Genomic DNA, 14,909 nt, shown 5'->3' on the forward strand with positions numbered 1-14,909 from the left:
ATGTAATTAATTCTTCTATTTCTTAAAAAAGTAAGTATGTCACATTTCGTTTGATTTCGTTAAGTGTGTGGAATTTCATAGATTACAAAAAAACAACATTTCAATTTTATATATATGAATTATGTTAAAAATTTCTGACATAATATAGCAAATTTATTTTTATTTATATAATCTCGAAACCTTTATTCTAATTTTTAATATGTTCATTTCTCAGTACTTTAATATTTTTCGGTTAGTTAACCTTTTTTTGTTAATATTATGATTAATTTTGAATTTTTTTGCAGACCATGTTAATGTTTGTTTTCTTACCATAGTGTTTGTTCTGAACCTTATGAGCAGTTTGATAGAGAGTTTTTAAACTTAACATAATATTATCATCTCAACCGTCCCTTTAATGTATTACACACTAGTTGTCTCTAGTGCTCTCGGTGAAGATACATAACCACTGGAGCCTCGAAGAATTTTTCGAGAGGTATTTATATTAAGTAGATTGAAGCGATGAGAATCCAGACACCAGATTATTTGCGGTCTTGTTTTGTCTAATGTTTTTTTTTTTGTGTGTTTTTTTTTTTTTTTGGTATAAACTTAATTTTAGTACAAAGAATTTAGTTAGTTAAAATTTTTGTGCTGCTTTCTATAGATCTCTGATTCACTTACCTAATTGTGTTCTTAGCTTCTTCATTCGTGCTCCGAATTTCAAATGTGTTGCTCATTTTTTGTATCTATTACTTGTATGTCTTTTGTGATTGGGTTTAAAATTTTTGTTCTTTCTTTAGATTTTATCTAATTTTATCTTTAGTTTAATGCAGACATTTGCTTTTTGTGCTGTCATTTTCTATTTTGTGTCTTTCATTTCTTAATTTTAATTACATGATTATTTTTTAAACATTAATTTGTTGTTGTTTGAGACCACTACACAGTAAAATATATCTTACGCGCCAATTGGACACTGTGATTTTATTTAACAATTAAAAAAGGCAATAATAATAAAGTATTGATTCAATCGATGTCTTGAGCATAATTCTATAATTAATAAAGGTAAAATGAAACATAAACTCCAGGTCTATGACTATCTCTCAAATGATTTTTTCAACTGGTTTCCTACATTTTATTGGTGAATGAATTTTTTTAGCAAAATTGAGTGTGTGCAATCAAGGAAAAAACAAAAAAAGTATGGAAAAGGCTCTTTAGTCAACGGTAGGCAACATGTTAATAAATATTTCCGTCTGAATTTTTGATAATTCTTTCTAAATTTAAAAATAAAAATATATACCTTCAAATTTCGAGTATACTTGTACAATCGTGAAGCTTGGTTCTTGCGTAGATGAATGTAAGCGATATATTTTACTTATTGATACTTGCTCGTATAAAATTGTAATTTTTTAACACTTAGAACCATTTTTTGTTTCTTTTCGAATCATCTTAAAATTGAATTTCTTTATCAACAAAAATTTGCTAAATAAGCTATTTTGAAGTTAGTAACATTTTATCAAAATCATATTATGGGAAAAGAATTTAGGAGGGAGAAGATGTGTCCAATTTGTACAACCAGTTGGGGTCATTAGCTTATACTGCTTCAAAGTAAGGGAAAAAATGGCAACAAATACCTTACATTTATCTTTTAGGATTATTTATACAAAAAACGTAGAAATTAATATCAAATTGAAGTGGAATTTGACCATATTACATATTATATTTTTCTTTCACAGCGATATATGAACTCTGAATCATAGGATAATACCCATTGAGACTTAGAACTAAATAATATCGTTGTTTATATTTTATTTTGTGGTTCTTATGTATCCCGTTTCCTGTCTATGAATGAACTTTTTATTATTCACCTCCATAAAGGCAAAAAAAAAAAAAAAACTATTTTTCACTATATTTCATGAAAATTTATAGTCAAAAACAATTACCTAGATGCTATATTTAGCGAAACAAATGCTTATTCTACATTTTATTGGTACCCTGCTTATTTCCCTTGTTTTATATTAAATAAATGAAATATTATCATAACCTTAAAAAAGAGAATGCAATATTTCTATAATTCGTTTCTAAATTATTTAGATGAATACTATTTCGAACTCATTGATTTGTGGAATCGGATACACTTTTATTCAAGTTTATGTTACTTTATTATTCATTGGAAGACATTATATTTTTAAGTATATCCAAACAGCAATTGTCGGTGGATCCAAAAAATTTGAAATATTAAAATGTTGGTTGCATTTTTAAATTTTAATTATCATTTCAAAACTTGTTAAAATTATTTTAAGATTGTTATAATATAAAATGAAGTTTTTTAAAAAATATTTCCAGATCATAATTTTCCTTTATCCTTTTCAAATAAATGAAAAGCTATCAAATGTGGTAATTTTTTATTTAAAAAAATGAATAGAATTTTTTAAATATCCGATACATATCTAAGCAAGGCACTAACATTTATTACACTGTCTTTTTTCTGATAAAAACCGAAAAAAATGTCACTGCTTCCCTGACTAAATTTCAAATATCGATACACGTAAAGCTAGCTATAACTGAATATGTCATAAACAGTGACAAGATGGATTTGTTTGCAGATATTCAATGGACACTGACAGGAAATACCACGATTATCTTCTGATGCGTATTTTAAAGGTTCTTTGATCGATAAAGTTTATAGAAAAGGAAAAGGTCATATTGTAAACCAAGTATGTGAAAATATAATGGATAGCATTTTCTAGTTTTTCAGAAACGTTTATTTATATGGCTGCTTTTTTTTCAGCTATGTCAAAATGTTATTGCTGGTAGTTTGTAATAAATTTTATAGGATCCATTTCATATGTTAGTGATTTTCCGAATTTAGCAGGGATGTTTACGGCTTATTTTTTTTTTCTTCTAAAACTACAAGCATAAAGTTTCAGAGCTTAAACTAGTGAAAGATTTTCTTACATTTAGGTTAAGAGTATTTCCATATAGTTGATAAATTATTGACATATATAAAATAATAAAAGCTACATTTTACAATGTTTACTTTGGAAAGAAAAGTAGATATATAGTGAAAGAATTACAAAAACAAAGATTGAAACATCATGTAAATGGCAGGGAGCAGTTCACATTTAAAATTTAAAATCCAATTTCATCATTCTTCTTCTTAGATTTCATATCATGAGTATATATTTTGTTAAATTTAAAACATTTTTTTATTTTAATGTTATGTAATATTATAATTATTACATGAATGTATTTATTTAATTTTGCAACAATATGTAAAAAATTCTTCTCCATAAAACAAATATAAATTCTATATATTTAAAAAAATGGTGTGTTTTTCAAGTTTGTGTCTTGAAACCACATCAAAATATGTATATAGTAATTAAAGCACTATATATGAAATATAAATGCACTAATGATTCGAACAAGTTTGACTTAATTGAAATTTAGATTCCATTTAATAACTATAAAAAAGTCTAAGAAAAAATATTATAAAGCGAAAAAAATCTACCTCAGTCACTCTTGTAAAATGGCATAGAAAGGTACATAATGCACAGAAAATCTCAGAATGGGCCACAAACCACAGAATTATTCATTTATACTGTGTTTGATTAAAATTTCGACATATTCTTGAATTACTAAAATGTATTGAATTTTCTATCTTTTATTTCATGCAGTTTTTCTTCTTGCTCTAATTATTTTCTTTACCATACAGATATTATACAGTTTACAACATACACATACTATACCTTTACCATTATCTAGAGAAGATTTATAAAAAAACAAGTCGATAGTATAATTATTAAAAATTGCTCCTCTAAATAATCCATTCAAGCATTGAAAGCTAATTTTATTTCCCAATATTTTTTACAATATTTTTCTCAATTGCTTCTTGATTTCAATCAAAACACATCTTGTTCTCCTTCATTTCCATGGAACTGCTCCAATTTACGATCGCCATTGCCATTTCGTCATTGCCTTGGCTATAACTTTCGTGAAAGCCTATTCCGATATTTGATGTCGTCGTCGTCCCTCGTATAAGGAATGGAAGGACGGTGTTCTAGAATTGGGAGGAGAGATCAATAGGCGGTGTAAAATCGCCTGATTACCTATCTGAGCCAGAAATTCCTTTTACGTTAAGGTCAAGAAGCGGCTGCCGTGGTGTTATATGGAATAGGAAGACACGAGTTGAATTTTTGAACATTTTTTCTGTTTGAAAGAAAAATCATAATGTAAAAAGTTTGGGGAAATATCAAGATCTATGAAATCGAATTATGATTCATTCTGGGGCTTACGGACAAAGCTCTAGTCAATCTACATCCGGTAGATTATTGTGGATTCTTAAGGATGTGCAGTTAATTTTAAATTTAATAATTACTATTTCTTTAATTTCCACAGAAAGTTATAGAAAATAATTATATTTTCGTTTCAAATAAACATGGCAAACTAGAAACATAGCTAATTTGTTGCTGTTTATTGTATCAGCGAATTAACATATCAAGTATTTCTTTCACTGAATTGATATCATTTACTTAGAATATTTTACAACAAGGAAGTACTATGTTGTATCAGCTCATTTAACTATTTTCATTTCGAAATAAAAAAAAGTTTTCAAAAGGCCTAAAACAGAAATTTTGGTAAGTTCTTGAGAAAGCATTCTCGAAGTTTTACGAAAAAAGTATAGTAAATATCCAACTCTGTTATTTTATTTAGATCCATTTGCATAAATAGCATTGTGAAAATTTTCGTTTTCAAAAATAAAATAATTTGATATATAATGTATTCCATGATTTGATATATTTCTCATTATCAAGATTTTGTAAACCAATAGAAACTTACTTTCTTTTGTTTTCCTTTATCAACTTTCCCATTTGAATTTCCTTTTTATTCTTTATTAATTACAATGCACCAATTGAGAAACTTATGTAACTTCGTTTGAAACTATGCTATAAGCCTCCATACTGGCGAAAGAGGCTACCTTTGAATATGCAATAATTTATTAATAAGTTTTATTTTCTCTTTGCTATAAAACAGGATTTCCTCAATAACAATTAAGATTTCTTTGATAACCTGTAGTCGAAGTCTGTAAGTTGCTCTTGAAATTATACGTGCCTTTTAATAAATTTTATATATTTTCTTTTTGAATTTTATTTAAGTGAAAAGGAAATGGTGTGTTAGATATATTTCGAGTTTATAACCGTGTGGTCATTACGTAAACAATATACGTAAAGTGATGTCACTTCCATTCTTAAACACGATACATTTAGATTCATTCTAACTAAATTTCTTCTAAAGTCCAAATATCTAACGCCTGTATTTGGTATTTCTACAAACTTTAATGTCTATAGCAATCTTCATTACGTATAATGCTCTTCGAATAATGTTTTATCTATCTCTAACATAAAAAAATGCTCAACTGGCTTTAAATACGCATGCATATACCGATTTGCCGATTTCAAGGATTGATAGCAGAGTACTTGAAGTTCTTAGCCTCAGGATCTTACAATGCTGAGTGAATAATACCAATAGAGCTACAATTCGTATTAGCATATTGTATACAATATGTAAATATGAACCAAAACAATATGTAGATCTCATTATATGACAAATATATATTGCACAGTATATTATTAAAACTAAAATCTATACTCAAAAAGAAAAATATTGAAAACATGAATAATAATCTAGACAAAGGAATTGACTCCAGAAATGTCTCCCAGAATCCCGCAATAGGGTCTATTGAATTGTCTCCAGAAATGTCTCTCAGAATCCCACAATAGGGTCTATTTTCCTCACATAAATCAATTCCTCTCAATACATCACTCACTGTGACATTTTTTTTTTTTTTTGAAATCTCAAGAAAAGAAGTTCTTAAATAAAAATTTCGCATTTCATACACGAGATAACGCTTGTGTTAAAACATTTTTCATTTCATTTTGACATATTTTAAAATGTTTTTTTTTCTTTCTGTATATTATTTTTTAAGTAAAGAAAATAGCAATTTTTTTTTAGAATTTACTAATCCTTTTTCATTGTAAGTTTAAACTGAAAAATCTTTTTTGCTTCAGATTTTGCCATTTTTGTTGAGCTTTGTCCTTAGCTATCGAGTTCCCTAACTCATGTATCTAGAGTTTTTGCTATAATTATTAACAAGCTTCGTCAAAGACATGATCTCTTTCTCTGAAACAGCCTGACAGAGCTTCATTTAATGAAAAAAAATATCCTAACTTATTCAGTTCATAAATTGAATAAATAAACTCATTGAATAAATAAATACGAGCGACATATTTAATAAGAAATGAAAACAAGCGAAACAAATAATAGATAAGAAAGAAAAAAAATCCGAAATTGTAAATAAAGAGTAAAGAACGGATTTTGAACTAACCAAGTCTGCCAAGCTTTGAATTGAAATTTATTTTTCAGAAAGGAACATAATTACTAAAAAAATGGACAAACAATATTACTTTTTATTGATGAATTCTAAATAATGGTGCATATTTAACACTTCGTTTCTCAATATTACATTTTTATGTAAAAGGCATATTTTAATCAAAACAAGATAATGATATTTAGTATTAATCTGACAGTAAATTTTCGAAATGAAAACTAATTATTTTGTCCAATTCTTCTGAAAGAGAAAATCAAATACATACCAATAATATAAATGTAATATTATGAGAAATACACATGATAACTATTAAAAAAACTAAAATTCCAAAGTTATTGTCGGAAAGTATGATAATTTCGAAATTTAGGTTAATTTTGGGAAAAAAAATTATAGACTAGTAAATTTACATATGCGTTTCATTGCCCTTTCCAAAAACACTTGAGCGCGTAAAATGTAATCATATCTTCCTTTGACTATGCATCTTAAATTGTACCTTTATGTGAAAAATAGGAACATGAAAGTAAAAATTTCTAGATTTCAAAAATATAATCGAAAATATAATGAAATATATCATTTAAACTTATAAAAAAATCCATTCCAGAAAGAGAATATCGCATGCAGAAATAACAAAATGCTTGCATTTTTTTAAAAAGTGACATTGAAAAAAATGCAAATGCCATACAGTTTCTCTCTTTTTTTTTTCAAAAAAAAAATGAAGAAAATTTATGTGAGTTGGTGGATGATTGATGGCCTCAGAACAAGAATTCAAATTTTCAGAAACTAGGGAACTTAAAACAAAAGATAACGGAAATAATTTTTCCTTTTATCTACTAGAATATTATATGAATGGCAATGCAATAATGGAATTTTTCTTACAAAATAAAATAATGTAGAAAATAAATTATAAAAAAGTTCTGCTGATTAAAGCAATTTTCCTTTTATCTATTTGATACAAGTGAAAGGGTCTTATAAAAAACTCTAGTAACATTAAAGAAAACAGGCTAAAGTTATCTAAAATGTGAGCAATAATTATGATAAAATCTTACCATAACGATTATTAAAGATATGTTTTACATTATGCAAATTTAAATCAAACGATAAAAAATTAGAATTTTAGATTTGAAAATTTTTTTAATGGAAAATTGCATTAAACTTATTACAATATTCGATTATTCTCGTTTCAATATTTGTTGAAAATTCAGAGACACCAGTAATTTGAAATTAAATGTTATAATGCAGTTTTAAAATATTTAGATTAGTGTCAAATATTTATACTTCAACTTCTGACAAAGCGGAATTCACATTTATTTCTTATAGATCAAAATTTTGTGGAAGTCTTCAAACAGTGATTAAAATCATAGTTTTGAAAGTAAAAAAAATACCTTTCTGAGTTTAAATTTGTTTCATATTTATTGCCAAAAGATTGATAGTTTTTTTTTCAATATAATATTTCATATCTCGTGTAAAAACTGAACATTCTCAGATAAAATTTTAAAAAAAAATCTCCGTGGCTGAAAAAAATACTTGAAGTTTCAATAAAGTGGAACTCGCATTTATTGCTTATAAATGAAGAATTTGTAGTTTCAAAGTCATAGTGTTGAAAGCAAAAAAATACATTTCTAAGTCTAAATTGGTTTTATATTTACTGATAAAAGATTAATACAATTTTCAAAATAATATTTCATATCTTGTGAAAAACTGAAACAGATTGAGATAAAAAAAAATCTTTGTTGTTGAAAAAAAAAACAAAAAAAAAACATACTTGAGAATCAATAACCGGTTCTCAGAAACTTCAGAACTTAGGTGTCAGAATTGTTTTAATTTTATGCTTTCCAAACAGTCTCTTCCACAAAACACAATGTGGATGAGCCATTCGAATTCTCAACACGTATGTAAAGAATAAAATCACTTTTCACTCTGGTGAGAGCTCTACACGTGGTAATGAGGAATTCAAGAAGAATTTTTCGTTTTGTAAGAACTCAGGAAATTAGCTTGTTTGCAGAACGCTTCGGAAAGTTCTTTTTGTTAATTAACAATCCCATTTTGAAATATCCCCTGATACTTGAGGGAGGATTTCGATCAATGAGAAAGCTGTTTGAGGGACGGAATGCAGTGCCATCCTCTGAATATATATATATGCTGAGTTTTGTTCTTAAAAGTATCTTCGAAAAGTAAATAATCTTTCAAAGGAAGATAAAATCTTAAATTTTGAAAAGTAAGTTTATAGATTATTTAGATAGTTATTATGAAACTGTGATGTAAGTAAACATGGAATTTTAACATTATATTCCGTTTCTACTTCTTAGAAGCATTTTATATATTTAAACTATGTTCTTAATATGTTTAATTTGCGATTTTAAGCAATGATGAATTATGATAAATAATTTATAAAATAAGTGGTAGCTATCCATTACAAAAAAAACATCATAGTATTGTTTATTTTCTATTGGGATTGCCTATGTTTTGTTAAATGTAAAAAAAGAAGAAAAAAAACTAATGATTATATGCATATATATATATAACATGAAAGTCAAAAAAGAAAGCTCTAATAAATATTGCAAATATTTTTAAAAAGCTATTTGATTATGTATTTTCTCTCTCTCTCTCTCTCTCTCTCTGTATATATATATATATATATATATATATATATATATATATTTGTTTCCAGTAGCTTATCTTTTTGAATTTCATGTTTGCCTTTTTTAATACTAAGCATTCACAATAAACAGTAAAACTTGGCGAAATTTAAGAATTATAAAGGGAACAGGAATAAATAAATTCTATAACCTTTGTACATTTACTGCGCAGATTAGAATTAAAAAATGTTTTCTCAATTTTCACAGTTTATATTGGATTTCCATTTCTACCGAGTTAAATGTAAGTTGAAAATCCTATTTCGATCTTTGCATATTTGTCATTATGCCATTCAAAATGCTTTTTTTTTGTTTAAACATGTAGTATGTTAAGACAAGTTCCACATCAGCTTAAATATAACAGATAATTCATCATTTCTCCATAAATGCCTACCCCTTATCTATATGAATAAAATCATTTTCATACAATAGAACAGTTTTGAAATTCTTGTTTCCTACACCAGACAATTTGTTAAATTGGAATCTTCATTTACTGACACAAGCAATACGATCATATGTTCAAAATAAGATCTTTTGCATACAAAGACGTTTTTAATATAAAAATAGGAAATTCGGAATCTGAATAACATCAATTTGATTTAATTTGTAAAGTATGATTAAGAAAAGAAGTTTTATGTAGTTGATTTCTGAAAAAAAATTCACCAGAGAAATATATAATTGTAAGAAAAGAGGAAAAAAATGATATTTCATAAAATTATTTCCCCCTTTTTTTGTCAAGTCAAGAAACATTCACTCTTAACTTTACTCTCACCTTGTACTTCGAATACTGCTTCTCTGCCGGCTACATGGAGATTTAAAAGAAGTTATGTTAATATGTACTCAACTTTTAGAAGTCGTTAGTAAAGTCAAAATGACATTCAATGATATTTTACTACATGGTGTTTTACATTGGGACTTCAGCTCTTTTTATGATTAAACAAGTCATAATTTTTTTTTCATTACCAAATATTTGAAAAACATTTGATTTTTTATATATATTTTTGCCAAATAAATATGTTCAATATTACAGCGATTTCTTATTTCTATTATGTCTATAATTCCGTATTTCAGTCTGTGCTAAGATGACATTAGAAGAGTGGTTTGATTACATTTTTTACTTACGCAAAAAATAAAACAATATTTTAGGAAATCAAAAACGTTTTTATATATTTTATTATGTATTTTTATCATTATGATATTTTATTAATTTGTATTTTATATATCATTTCATGATATATTACCATTTTATATAATCTGAATAAAAATACTACATTTATAATTATGCGTAATTGAATAAAAATTATTTATTTCATCTAATTAAGACATAGAAAACGAGATTTACTGAGCTGAATAAATATTTTTCTCTGCACAACAATGACTGCAGCTCAACTGTAGCAATTTTATCGCGTAAATATAGCACTACCAAGGAAAATTATATTATGTCTTTTTCTGATCTTACCAAATACAGCCGAAAGACTTTTATTCTGTTTACTTATGGTGAAATATGTGTAGGTAATGTAGTTTGATTTTTTTTTATCTGGTGTCCAATATGATATAGCTGCCTTCTTTCAGAAACATAGAAATGGGATTTTGGAAATAAAAATTCGCAAATAACTTTAAATACTGAAATATTTTGTTATAGTTATTGATTTCCTAAACTAAACTTTACTTGGACCTTCATTTTCTAAATTTTTTCAATTTTTTTAACTCTGGTGTCCAATATAATATAGTTGTTTTCTTTCAGAAACTATATTTGCATGAGAAATAAACACTGACATATAGCTTTAAATACTGAAGTATTTTTTTATGGTTTTTGATTTCCTAAACTAAATTTTACTTGGACCCTGATTTGCTAAACTAATCCTGGCTTAATAGAAAACTTATCTGGACTAAAATATGCATAAGGCTAATTAAAGATTTTTCATGTTTATATATATATATATATATATATATATATATATATATATATATATAGGATTTTGATTAAAATAATGAATGCCAAACAACATTCAATTATTACACTTTTGTATTCTTCCATTCATTTGCATTTAATGATCAAATCGAAAAGATAAAGAACTTAAACTTAAAGTTCATAAGATAATAACATATAACATAAAACATAAAGTTCATTATGTTCATAAAACATAAAGTTCATTAAACTTGAAGTTCATAAGACATTAAGAACTTAAGTTTATTAAAAATATTTTTTTATGGAGAATCCTCGTATTAAAGAAAAAATGGCAATACTCCTTTAGAATTTCTAGATAGTTCATTAGAAAATAATACGTAAAATAATGTTCTGTTTACTTTTAATTTACGTTTCGCTTTACTTTGATTTATATAGGAAAAAACTACTCATTCATGGAAGCCAATTAGAAATCTACGATTACAGACTCAAATGAAAATATAACTTACTTCTTGAAGAACAGTGAATCTAATAAAAAATAATTAGATCTGAGGTTTTCTCAAGTAGATAATTGGTAGAAGCTTCGGAAATTAGAGATAAAATTTCTTTACATTAAAAATAAATTCAGCTTACCAGTAAAATGGACTTTTTTTTAATGTGGAGGGGTATAGTGCTTATAGTTGGAATCTATTGAGGGGAATATTGCTAAGCCTTCGGAGATAAGTTCACTTAATGTCCTTGATTCTGTATTCTTATTCTGAAAATATGTTATGTCATATATTAAGAGAAACAGAAATGATAGACGAGTGCTTCTGTAGCGGATTAGGATGAGCGAGGTTGGAACGTGGGACTTTCTGGTTCCCAGTTCAGTAACATGACCACAATACAAAGCAATTGCTCGCATAGCGTAGCTGTTAGCTGGCTTATAAGTTTTCACCACACTTCTATGCATTTTTTTAAACAAGGCACTTCTGAATTAAATATATTGAAATTGCTTTGAAACTGGCTTCAAAAGATGGAAAAAAGTCTTGTAAGAAAATAAAACAACTACAAAGTAAAATTTAAAGAAATTATTTCACTTCTGAAATTTTCTAAGATTAACTGTTCTTTTTTTTTTCCCTTAAAATTATTTTCCTTGAAACCGTTAGATTATTATTATTTTTTTAATTATCAAATCATTTAGAAATTCTTTTCGGATTTCAACTTTTTATTTCCTTCAAAAATTTTTAAAAATAGAAATCAAATACTTTTTTTTTTTTTAATTATGGAGAAAAATGTTTGAAGGATCACAAGCGATTTAAACATTTTCTAAAATAATTCAGTGATCAGTTCAATATTCTTTTTGTTATACAGAAGTTACTGATGAAGCTGTCCTTGGCATAGTTTTTAGGTTTTTATATTTGGTGAACTAATATTTTGAAACATACAAAACATTTCTTTCTACTATAATAGAAGGTTTTCCTGAATCGACACAAGAGAAAATGTGAAAAAAAATGCACCTGAAAAATCCTTTTTTATAATGATTTTAACTCAAAAATTTATTTCATAAAATTAAACATCATTGATATATGTAGATGCATTTAAGAATTATTTTATGTTTAGTATAAAATTGAGTCATAACCTTATGAAATCTTCTACCAAAGTTTTCAATTCAAAATTCTTTCAATCAAAAATGGTAAAAATTAGAAGCCATTATTTTTTGAAAAAAGAGAATATATATTTGAAGAGGAGTATAAACATGTAAAGATTTAGTCGTTATATTTAAATTTTATAAATTTACTATTGATCTCTGAAACGCCATTTGCTTGTTATACTATCTACAACGACTCAAAAGTTCGTTCTGTTCAAATTGTGCATTAATTACTCCTGAATTTAAAATTCTTACCTGCTTTTGAAGAGTTGCATTTTTCAGCAAAAACTATTGTTAATTTCCCACGGTTGATCTGTATCTGAATAACAGATGTCTTTCTCTAACCTATAATGAAATGGGAAACTCTAGCCGTGATTTACGAATCGATAGTTGTGCTATTCGCACCAATTAGGATAGAGAAAATTAGGCGATTTTCTTCAGGGACGTGATCGCAATTTCATTGACTCCCCTGCAGTACTTTTACTTAGATGGGATGTTTGAACGATATCTGGTTGTAGCATTTCTTTTGAAAGAATTGATTAGATGTCTAATTATTGAAATATAAATTTTGTTCAAATTACGTGTTGCAACATTAATTTTTGATATAAGAATATATCTCATTTTTCGTTTTGATTTATGCTTATTGTTTCTTGTATTATGTTAAAGAAATTAATGACCAAAATATAATTTTTATGTTTAACCATCATGTGCTTTTCATTTCCATTGCATATGGATTATATTTCTAGAATGATGCTTCATATGTTCATGTTACATTCAATGAGTACAGTACACCCCCGGTTCGCGACAATCCGGCTTCCATACTATCCGGCCTAGTTTTATCTATCCTAATTAATTGCAAGGCATTGCATTATCAACATTAACAAGGCATTGGAAGCGGACGCCTGCTACTATCCTTCTACGTGCCATGTGCAAAAGGCAAATTGTGACAGGAAAAGAGCAGCGTTCTGCTCGTTGTCCATTGTTTCGTCAGTGTGTAACTGACCTCAATCGCTTCCACTATTCCTGGTTATGATTGCACAGTACGTACAAGATTCATAAATTGTTCTTGGAATATGCTTAATTTTTTTTAAAGTATACCACGTGAAGTGTGCAGAATTCAAGTTAAAATGTGAATAGTTTATATCCTTTAACCTAATTTTTGTCTAATAAATTCATGCAAAGCAGTATATAAACATATATAAATTACAAGTACAGAACCTTCTATTTTAACACGGCATGTTACCGGGAACTGCTTCTATGTTTCCCAGGCGCGCTTACATTCTACCTGGCTTGAGATGAATGGAGGGCTTAGTACTCAATAGGAAGTGAGAAAATACGTATTGTAACTGTAATTTTTGGTATAAAAACTCTGTATGGGTATTGGTGGGCAAAGAAATGAGTTCATAGAACTCCGACTTAGCTGCCATTTTTGTTATCCGGCCTGTCCTGCCACATTAGGCCAAAAAGTAGGGGGTGTACTGTAGTTATTAAAATTTTTTAACACAATATACAAATAAAAAGACATAATTTATGCTGATACTAGACTTTATTTTTATATGGACTTTTTAATTCAGATAGTCGATAATATTTTTACTATTACACATGTAAAATTAACCAAGTGAAGAATTCTGTAGTAGCCTATCTCTCCTTAAACTCATAAATATAAATTAAAAACTGGAATTTATTTATACTTTCATTTTTATTAATGCAAATTTGGTTTTTCTAATTCTAAAATTCTTCTTAAGACTGAATGAATGAATAAACAAGATTTAATGGTTAAAATTCTAGATATAAATTCGTATTTTAGCTCTACATGTCATCGCATAGTTTGATTCATTGACTTAGTTTTTGTTTTAAGGACCCCCAAAAATAGATAAGGATTCTAAAATAAATCAGTGAAATGTACTTGAGAGAGTCCTGATGAACAAACTAGTAATTAAAATATAATTCGCTGGTTGTCCTTAGAAGTACAATGGTATTACGTTTTTGCGAATTAAATATGAATCCATCACAAATATAATAACAGTTATCAATATTATTCATACATCCGGGATATTGTATCTTAAATACACTCACTCACTGATAAACAAAAGAAAAATATTCTACTTAAGCTGTCATATGCATGCAATATAATTTCATAAACAGAATGGATGCAACTGTGCTGAATGATTGATTGGTAATGGAAATCGGTACATTTTAAAGAATTATAGGAATATTGAAGCACAATTCTTTTATTTATATTATGACTTTTAATTGTTGTTGTTGTTTCTTATGGCACTTGCCATGGGCAAGCCCAATGTTCGCAGACAGCCTATTTAAGCCTGAGGGGGAGCGCCTCCTGTTTCTATAGTAGCGTCCTCTAGGGCCAAGAGAACGACT

This window comes from Argiope bruennichi, chromosome 3 (genome assembly GCF_947563725.1).
Source record: "Argiope bruennichi chromosome 3, qqArgBrue1.1, whole genome shotgun sequence".
NCBI classification, from domain to species: domain Eukaryota; kingdom Metazoa; phylum Arthropoda; class Arachnida; order Araneae; family Araneidae; genus Argiope; species Argiope bruennichi.